The following is a 9697-nucleotide window of genomic DNA, read 5'->3' on the forward strand; positions in this document are numbered from 1 at the left end:
GGAATTAATATTAGTTTACCTAATATTCATGATAAAACCTCAGGTTTCTGCAAAGTTTGATTCCTGAGTTTAAGAGCCAAACATAATATTCCACATTGCATTAAGTGCAAATAATTAAATATAATAAAGGAGGGTTGAAGAATGTGACTGAATGGTAGAGCTCTTTTCTGACAGGTGTGAGGTGCCCTGAGTTGGATCCCCAGAACTGTCAGAGAGGGAGGGGTAGGGGAGAAAGGGAAGGAAAGAAGGAAGCAAAAGAATAGTATTAGGAGAGCAAAGAAATACAGAATCATACACAAAACCATAAAAGATGTTTGGAAGATTATTCAAAAAGCTGAATATTCAAGAATTGGCACTAACTTTCTAGTCTAGTTGATTTGGCAGAATTTAAGAAAATCACTCATTAGATTGCTGATGTGTTTAATAAATCTAAAATTTGGGGCAGATTTTGGCATGAGGACCAGCAAAATGCAAACTTTATCCCTCTTTATCATAGGGTCCATTCCACTACTCCAAACTTCATACAGTGGGAACAGCATATACAGAGTCATGGATACAGAGGTCTTGGAACTAGTTCAGGGCTTTGCTTGCAACATAAAAGGGAACAGGAGATGGGAAACACAAAATAATTGGAGGCAAGGGTCTCAAGCCTTGAGAAGGTCTGCTTTGGGATATTGAAATTATCAATCATTGTGAGATTTAGAAAAATAGAAAAAATTTAATTTCCTTTTTAAATTTTGTAAGTACTAATGAAGGCCAGAGTTCAGAGTCTATGCCTTACATAGAAAAATCCTATCACTCCCAACTGTTTCAACTTGAAAGCACTTGTTAAATCAGTTCTGAATGATTTTAGTTCACATTTGAAAACAAAGTTGGATTGGTATAGCTCTCCACAAAAGGACTATTTTCCTTGCTTACATGGAAAAAAAGAACCTTAGAATATACTATTAGATATATAAAAGAGGATGTATATAAAAGAGTAGTAAGTTTCAGAAGAATGTGAATTTTATGGGAATATTATTTTCCCCAAATTTCTTTTAACTTAAAATGAAAAATATATATACAAAATAGATAATTGAGAAATTCAGATTTCTCAAAAATACCGTTTTATTGATAATGTCTCATCTATTTCTGTTATTATCAGACCTTATTTTATCTTCTGACTGCTTGATCCATCTTATGTATGATTAACGTGGGCAATAATTATGATACTGAAGTTTCTTTGATATTAATTTCCTGAAATATCAATTTGGAAATGACAAAGTTCAACATGGATTTTATATCTGTTCTAAATGGTAATTTTCATTGTTTAATAAATTTGGATTATGATATTGGGGTTCAGGCTTTTTATTTAGTAACATGTAGTTTATAAAGTTTCCCCATAACTGCATGTTATAGAGAATGGTCCACAAACTGTTTCCCAACTTATATATTGGCATAATGTGATTAATTTTTTTAAATGGTAGACTATAAAATTCTCAAAGGAAAATGAAATTCTTTGAAATTAATTAGAAAAATTAAGAGTTGATAGGTAACATTAAGTACTCAGTACTATGTGCATAAAAATGTCAGTTTTTATCATGAATTTTATTACTAAAAATGAGGCTCCATTACACTTGTTGGAGTTTTAAAATATCTAGAGCTGTGTTTCCATTACTTCATCTCCATGGCCCTGCATCATAGCATCTCCACATATAAAACACCAGGAGATATCTGGCATATGTAGGCTTAATAAAAGATAGATGTATACTTCAAGAACGAATTACCTGTTGGCAATAGAGGGTACTTTTGGGTTCAGTTATTATCATTACATCAATAACCCTGCAGCACCGTTATTTTAGGTTTGAGAGTAGGGCATATATCCCTGACTTGTGTGAGAAAACAATTTCTCCCTGTTGAATTATCATACAAGTTGAGAACTCCTGACAGCATCTGGAAGTGAGTTACTATTCACAATGTCTGACTTCCTTTAAGTGCTAAGGTCACACAGGTCTTCTGAGATTTCCCTGGAGTGTGTGTGTTCTTTAATACAGCACGCAGCCTGTCCACTTTTAGGACTGTGCTCTTCTGAGAACCTTTGAGGAAAGCACATGGTATGTACCATATATTTAAATTTAGTTGTGAAATAAAAATTTTAGGGCTTTTTTCTGTGACAAACATCAACTGTTCCAGTGTATGCACCTTGGAAAAACCAAAATTAACTTCCCAAGAGACTGCAGGATAGTGAATATTGCTCACACTTCTGCATGGAATCATTTTGCAGACATTAAGGCTGTTGTTACTATTATCTACCTCTTTTGTCTGATTAAAGAATACCTGGTTGTTATAGAATATTTAGAAAACAGAGAAAAATGCTGAATTCATAATTAAAAATTATCTACCATCAACAACACTCAGAAAACACTGCTACTAACACATCGTGGATTTTCTTTTTAAGACACACATCCATAGATCCATACATACACACAAATAACAAAGTATTACTATTACATATGACTCAATGTATCCTTTACTCATTTAATAATGTGATCATTTAGCCATTTTATTAAATAACTTTCTAAGATGTATTTTAATGGCTATATAATATCACAATATGTAATTGTGCATGTAATTTAATGCAACTTGTAATTTAATCATTTATCATTTTTAACTTTTTATTATAAACATTTTAGTGAATTTTGATATAAATATCTAGTCACATTGTTAATTCTTTCCTTAACAAATATTATAAGAAGTCATTTTAATGGATCAAGAGAAAATATTTTGGTGATTCTTATTACACTCACTTGTGAAATCTTGCTTTAATTGAGAGATATTATAATATTTGCTACTTCCATCATTAACCTCTCAACCATTCTTTGCTAGCAAGTAATAGTATCATGTAAACATTTTTAGTTTGAATTTTAAAACATCATGTTTAACAGGTATTTAATGTGAATGTCTTGTAGTATTGACATAGTTTAACAGTTGTTGAAATTTTATTAATCCTTTGTGAATTATTCAGTCATAAGTGTTCACATTTTTTTCATTTGATTGCATTGTTTTTACTGTAAGTCAATCTGTAGTGAAGATATCCATCCTTGGCCTATCAGAGCTGTGGCAATTATTTTGTTCTCATTTAGAACTTGCCTTATACTTTTTATTTGTTGGGGGTACTGGTAATTGAACTCAAGGGCACTTGATCACTGATCCACATCCCCAGCCCTGTTGTGCATTTTATGTAGAGACAGGGTCTCACTGAGTTGCTTAGTATCTCACTTTTGCTGAGGCTGACTTTGAATTCCCAATCCTTCTGCCTCAACCTCCCAAGCCACTGGGATTTCAGGCATGTGCCAGTGTAACCAGCTTGCCTTGTACGTTTTAAGAAAACCAATGTACATAATTTTATATTTTGTCATTAATTTTAATAAATTTGCTCTTGTGACTCATCTTTTTGTCTTATATATTATTTCATTCCATATATATCTTTTAGATACATCTGTATTTTTGAAGCATAAAATTAAGAGTATGTAATCTACTTTTTTGACAACAGTTTACTTAAAGTCTCCAAAGCTTGTTTTGACTATTTCTTTACTTTAATTGACTTATGATGCCACTTTTATCATATACTTTAATTTAGACTTTGACATTTCTTTCTGGGTGAGGTATCAGGTTGTGTCTACCCATCTCCCTTCACCTTCATCCATTTAACATGATTCTGAGGATCTACTACGTACCAGGCACCACTTTAAGGCAGTGGGGACAAAGCAAACTTGACACACATAAAGCTTATGCACTTACATTTTGAAGCTTATGTTCTGGTGCAGGACTGGTAAGAGAATAGCAATACAGAATGAGTAAGGATAATGTACATTATAATAAGATAGTAATGAGTGTGGTAAAGGGAGAAAGAAAACAAGGAAGAAGATAGGAAGATTGAATATAATGTTAAAAAGAGAAATAGTGGCTCAAGGAAAGAATAGATTAGTTCTGCAATAAGGGAGTATAATAGGCTCAGAACAGGACATTAGGTTGTCTCTTAAATCAGTTTCACTAGATACCTGAAAGGGTGAAGCCATAGATTGCTGAGATCACTCTTTTTAGAACCTGACAAAATTAAATGGAAACCTATAAATCTTAGTGGATTTGCCCTGAGAAACATTATGGTCACATGACATACTGATGGTCTGAGCTAATAATGAGAATGGGATTCTAGTAATGTGCTCTTACCTTTTAAGTCTTAGTTTTTATGATACATCTACTACACTTTAATGATATCTAACCCTGGCATTGTTGGTAAGATTATGCTAATATTGATAATAAAATATACAGGCAATTTGAGTTTAAAGTCTTCTATTCCTACTCCACACTGACTTCTCCAGGTGTGTTATGATTTAGATATTAGATGTCTTCCAAAAGCTCATGAGTGAGATAATGCAAGAACATTTAGAGGTCAAATAATTGGATTATGACAGCCTTAACCCAATCAGTGAATCAATCCTCTGATAGGGATTGTTTTAGTCAGATTTTTTACTGCTATGACTAAAAGACCCAATAAGGACAATTTTAGAGGAGAAAAAGTTTATTTGGAGGCTCACAGTTTCAGGGACCTCAATCTGTAGTTGTCCTGGCTCCATTCTGCAGGGTTTGAAGTAAGGCTGAACATCATGGCGGATGAGTGGAGTAGAGGAAAGTGACACTCAGGGCATTGCAATCAGGAAGCAGAGAGGGACTTCACTTGCCAGACACAAAATATATATGTATATCAAAGGCATGCCCCCAACATCCACATCTTCCAGTCACAGCCTACATGCCTCCCACTACAGCTCAGTTAATTCCAGATATGGATTAGATGTGAAGTGACCCCAAAGCTAATGTGTGGCAGTGCAAGAAGGCCTCTAGAGGTGAAGTGATTGGGTTATGAGAGCCTTAGCACAATCAGTGAATTGATCTCCTGCTAGGGATTAACTGGTAACTGTAGGCTAGAGTGGTATGACTGGAAGAGTTGGGCTTTGGTGTCTGTCTTTGGCATATATATTTGGTGACCTAAGCTTATACACTCTCTGCTTCCTGATGTCCTGAGCTACTTTCCTCCACCACACTCTCCCCCATCATGATGTTCAGCCTCATCTTGAGCCCTGAGGAAAAGCTGACCTATGGACTGCCATCTCTGAAACCATAGCCCCCAAATAAACTTTTCCTTTTCTTAATTTTTTTTGGAGGGAGTCAGGTCTTTTGGCACAGCAGCAAAAATGAACTAAAACAGAATCATGTTCCCATTGGTGCTATTGTGTTATATGTCATATAAACACTATATCAAATGTAGATACTCATGCAAGTATGATTATTTTGCTTTAAGACACTTTAGCCAAAGACCAGGAGATACCTTGTTATATAATAATTTGGTGTTTATTCTGAGAGCTTGGGAAGTGAATTGGAATTTACTGAGTTATAGGGATATGTCTGCTATCCATGAGCTTTTCAGATCATCAAGTTTATATAAATTGATGACTCCAAAGGGGTTGACTATGCCAGAAAAGCCAACTATGTAATTGGAGGATTGGGGATTTGATCCTTATGGTATCAACTCAACCTTTTAGGAAAGGAAGGGCTAGGGATTAAATTGAATCATTTGGCCATATCAATCAATCAATCATAAGTACATACTGAAACCACAATAAAAACCATGGACAATGAGACTGAGGCAAAATTCCTGTTTAGTAACCTAGTTCCACAGGGAGATAGCAGAGAAGCTCTGTGTTTGGGATCCTCCCAGTCCTTGACTATCGCGTCCCCTGCCCGCAGAGAAACACGAAACCGGATCGGGGCAAGTTCTTTATTTTCTGCAGTCTGCTTCTTCTGGCTGGCCGGCGGCGGCCGCTCTTGCAAGCACCTTACATTACATACAACAACCAATCAGCTTATAGATCATGAGGGGAAAGCATGGACAGTAATGGAGCATAATAGCGTGCATATAGCAATCATGCAGTGTCCACGAGGACCCATGACCAATCACATTAACTTCCTCAAATAACGCCACTTGTTGGCAGAGAGAATTAGTCTGCTGGAGGTACCTGGTTTTGTTCTCAGCACTTCCTTGGCACCTTGCCAGGCGCCATCTTGGCCACGCCGAAGGGCTGGGGGTACCCCGACAGCTCCCCCTCTTTTATTTATTAAAAGAATGCTGGCTCGGGATCGTGCCTGTCTTAGGCGGAGTGGTCAACCGTCGTCCTTACCCGTCATCGGATAACTGCAGAGCATGCTACAGCTCCTGTCTTAGGTCGGTACGAGGTTACCTTCTTCCTTACCCGTCATTGACTACCGATCCAGCATGCTCAGCCAGACTTGAGGAGAGCTGCCAGCCTCTAAGGCCATCATGGCTTGATGGAAAATGATGCGATCTCTGGCATGAACTTGGCGTATACGCATGATAAAGCGTGTGAGGAAGATAATTGCAATAATCATTAGCACACACAATGCTCCCATTCCTGCCCATTGCTTTACAAAACTGAAGGAAGAGGATAACCAATTTTGCATTTCAGATATAGGGGCTACATTAACTCTAGTAGAATTAAGGCTAACAATTTGTGATCTAAGAATGACAGTAAGATTATCAAATTTATAAGACCAATTGGCACGTAGCTGAGTAGATATGATTTTAGACAAATTTGCTGCATAACTAAGATTATGATAAGCTATAGGTGTGACGCACAGTCCCGGCAGATGATAAATACACCCCACGTTTAACAGTTCTTGTAAAAGGTCCATCTGTTCTTGAAGTAAGTCCACACGCTGGTTCACCAAAAGTAGTCCTGCTTTTAGGTGTTGATCCACTGTTTGTTGAGTAGACAGAGCAGTAGCTGTCTGCTGGACCACTTCATTAAGCTTAGTTGCTGACTGTACTGATGTCGTCAAGGCTACAGCTGCTGCGGTGGCTGCTGCTGCTGATGCAACTATGGTGGTAATGACTGCTACGGTGATTCCAAAATCCCTCTTATTTCTGGAAAGCAATACTGGCAATTCATCATCTGTAACAGAAACTGGCATAGGCAGGAAAGTAGGGATTCGCATGATGACCGCTCGGGAGAAATTGGTAGCATTCCAACATTGAGAAAGGTAGCATCTAGATTGAGAGCAATTGAGGTTTGTGCTGTTAGCGTTAGTTAGTAAAAACATAAAAGGAGGGAACACACAGACTGGGGTGGACAAGAATGAAAGATTTTGAGTACAATTAGTAGTAGTCCTGGCTCCACTCTTGTCAATTCCAGTCCACTTCCTAGAAGTCCATTCGCATTGTCTGAAAGATCCTCCTTTAAGAGCAAAAAAAGGTTGTAAGTTAGTATATCCTGAAGCCGAGGTAAATAGCAACCAATTATCAAAAGGATTAGTGCGCCTTCCATCATAATCATCAAAGTCATCAGTGGTACGCTGAGAAGTAAAATTTGGTGTGAAGAAAAATCCATGTTGAACTGGAGCTGCTTGTTCAGCATTTTGACAACCTGTCCAGGTAGGAAGTGTGGAAAATTTTGGATTACATGGAGGAAAAAGTCTGGGAGTTTTAAATCCATTAGTGGGCAATGGTAATCTGTGAGGTATAAGTCCTGTAATCAAAGTGGCTGCCCCTTCCCATCCTTCCACTGATACGGTTATGTATGTACCATTAACAATGTGACCACCAAGCATACCGTAGCGTTCGGGTAGAGCATCAGGAGAATCCCTGGATGTAAAGAAACCCTGTACCTGCTTTTGGAGAACAATACAAGGGTTAAAGTCATTACTACTAATAGCATTATCCTCAGGTATATCAAAGCACAAGGTTCCAGGGAGGGAGAAAGTGGAAAAATTATATAGATGAGTATCTGGATCAAAAGACGTGGTGGGTAATCCTGTAGGCATCTTGGTGGTGAACAACGGAGGAAGTAAAGAGGAAGTATTAGTTAACGGTAAAGGATATGGCCAGGCTTTAACTATCGCCCATAATTCTCGTGTCTTCACCAGTGTCAACATCATCATTAGCAGGGCGCTTATCAGCACGATGTTCTTCATCGTTACTTTGATGCACCAGTCTGGTCAACCTTTCAGGTATCCAAATTGGTGTTTGCTGATCCTGTGGGAAGACACAAACAGACCCTCGGACCCACCGAAGAACTGGATCTGGACCTTTCCATGTACCTGTGAGAATATCTTTCCACTTTACCCACATTTGAGTACTTGCGGGATTAGCATGTCTCTCTGCAGCCGTGCTTCCATTTTTGTCCACATTTAAAAAATTTAAAATAAAAAGTACTAAATTTAGTTTATCTTTAGGTGCTCTAAAGTCAGCACCTATTCCCCCTTTTTGTTTTATTAAACAATTTTTTAATGTTAAATGAGTGCGTTCCACTATTCCTTGTCCTTGAGGATTATAAGGAATTCCTGTGATGAGCTGTATACCAAAATTTTTTGTGAATAGAAGAAAACTTTTAGATGTGTAAGCTGGCCCATTATCAGTTTTGATGATTTTTGGAACACCCCAGGCTGCAAATGCTTGTAAACAATGTTGTATAACATCTTTAACCTTTTCACCAGTGTGAGCTGAGGCCATAATTACTCCTGAAGCGGTGTCTACTGAAACATGTACATACTTTACAGTACCGAATTCAGGAATATGAGTTACATCCATTTGCCAAATATGATTAGGTAACAGTCCTCTGGGATTTACTCCAACAGACTGTACTGGCAATAGGGTGGCACAATGTTGACATGTTTTAACAATTTGTCTAGCAACATCTTTAGAAATATTAAACTTTCTTCTAAGAGTAGTAGAATTAACATGAAATTGTGAATGAAACATCTTAGCTTGTTCAAATAGTGTAAAAGCAAAGATGGTTTTTGTGGCTTTTTCAGCCTTAGCATTTGCTTTGGCAAGTGATCCTGGTAGGCCAGAATGAGCTCTAATATGTCCTACATAAAAAGGGTATTTGCGGTCTAAAATTAGGGCACGCAAGGTTCGAAAGTAAGGAGCAACTGTGGATCCATCGGGAATATAAGGCACAGTTTCTAAACAAGGTATTGATTGTACTATATAATAACTGTCAGATAACAGATTAAAAGGTTGATCCTTCATGATATTAAAAGCTAAGACTACTGCAGCAAGCTCCACTACTTGGGCAGATGAGGAAGGGAGAATGATGGTTTCAGTTTTATCTCCAACTATTACTGCTCCCACTCCATTTTTAGATCCATCAGTAAATATTGTTTGACAATGATGCAAAGGTTGCGTCCTTGTAATTTTTGGAAATATAATTGGAGTATTTTTACAAAACTGTATCCATGGATGTTTAGGATAATGATTATCAAATGTTGCTGTGGTTGAGCAATATAAAATAGCCCAATCATCATCATGCTGAATCAACCACTGCACTTGTAGTTTAGTATAGGGAATAATAATGACCTTAGGGTGACTTCCAAATATGGTAATACAGGCCTCTAACCCTTTATATATCAACTGAGCTATTGCCTTAGGAAATGTTTGTAACTGTTTTGTGGGCGATGCTGGGAGATTGATACTCTGTAAAGGTCCTCCTTGCCATAGAATTCCATACGGGCTATGTTGTTCTGGGATAATAATCAACATTAGAGGTTGAGATGGATCACATCTTTCTGTATAATCTGATTGCAATCTCTGTTCTACCAACGTGAGAACCTTTTGTGCTTCCGAAGTAAGGACTCTCGGAGA

The sequence above is a fragment of the Sciurus carolinensis genome, chromosome 12, assembly GCF_902686445.1.
Source record: "Sciurus carolinensis chromosome 12, mSciCar1.2, whole genome shotgun sequence".
Classification (NCBI taxonomy): domain Eukaryota; kingdom Metazoa; phylum Chordata; class Mammalia; order Rodentia; family Sciuridae; genus Sciurus; species Sciurus carolinensis.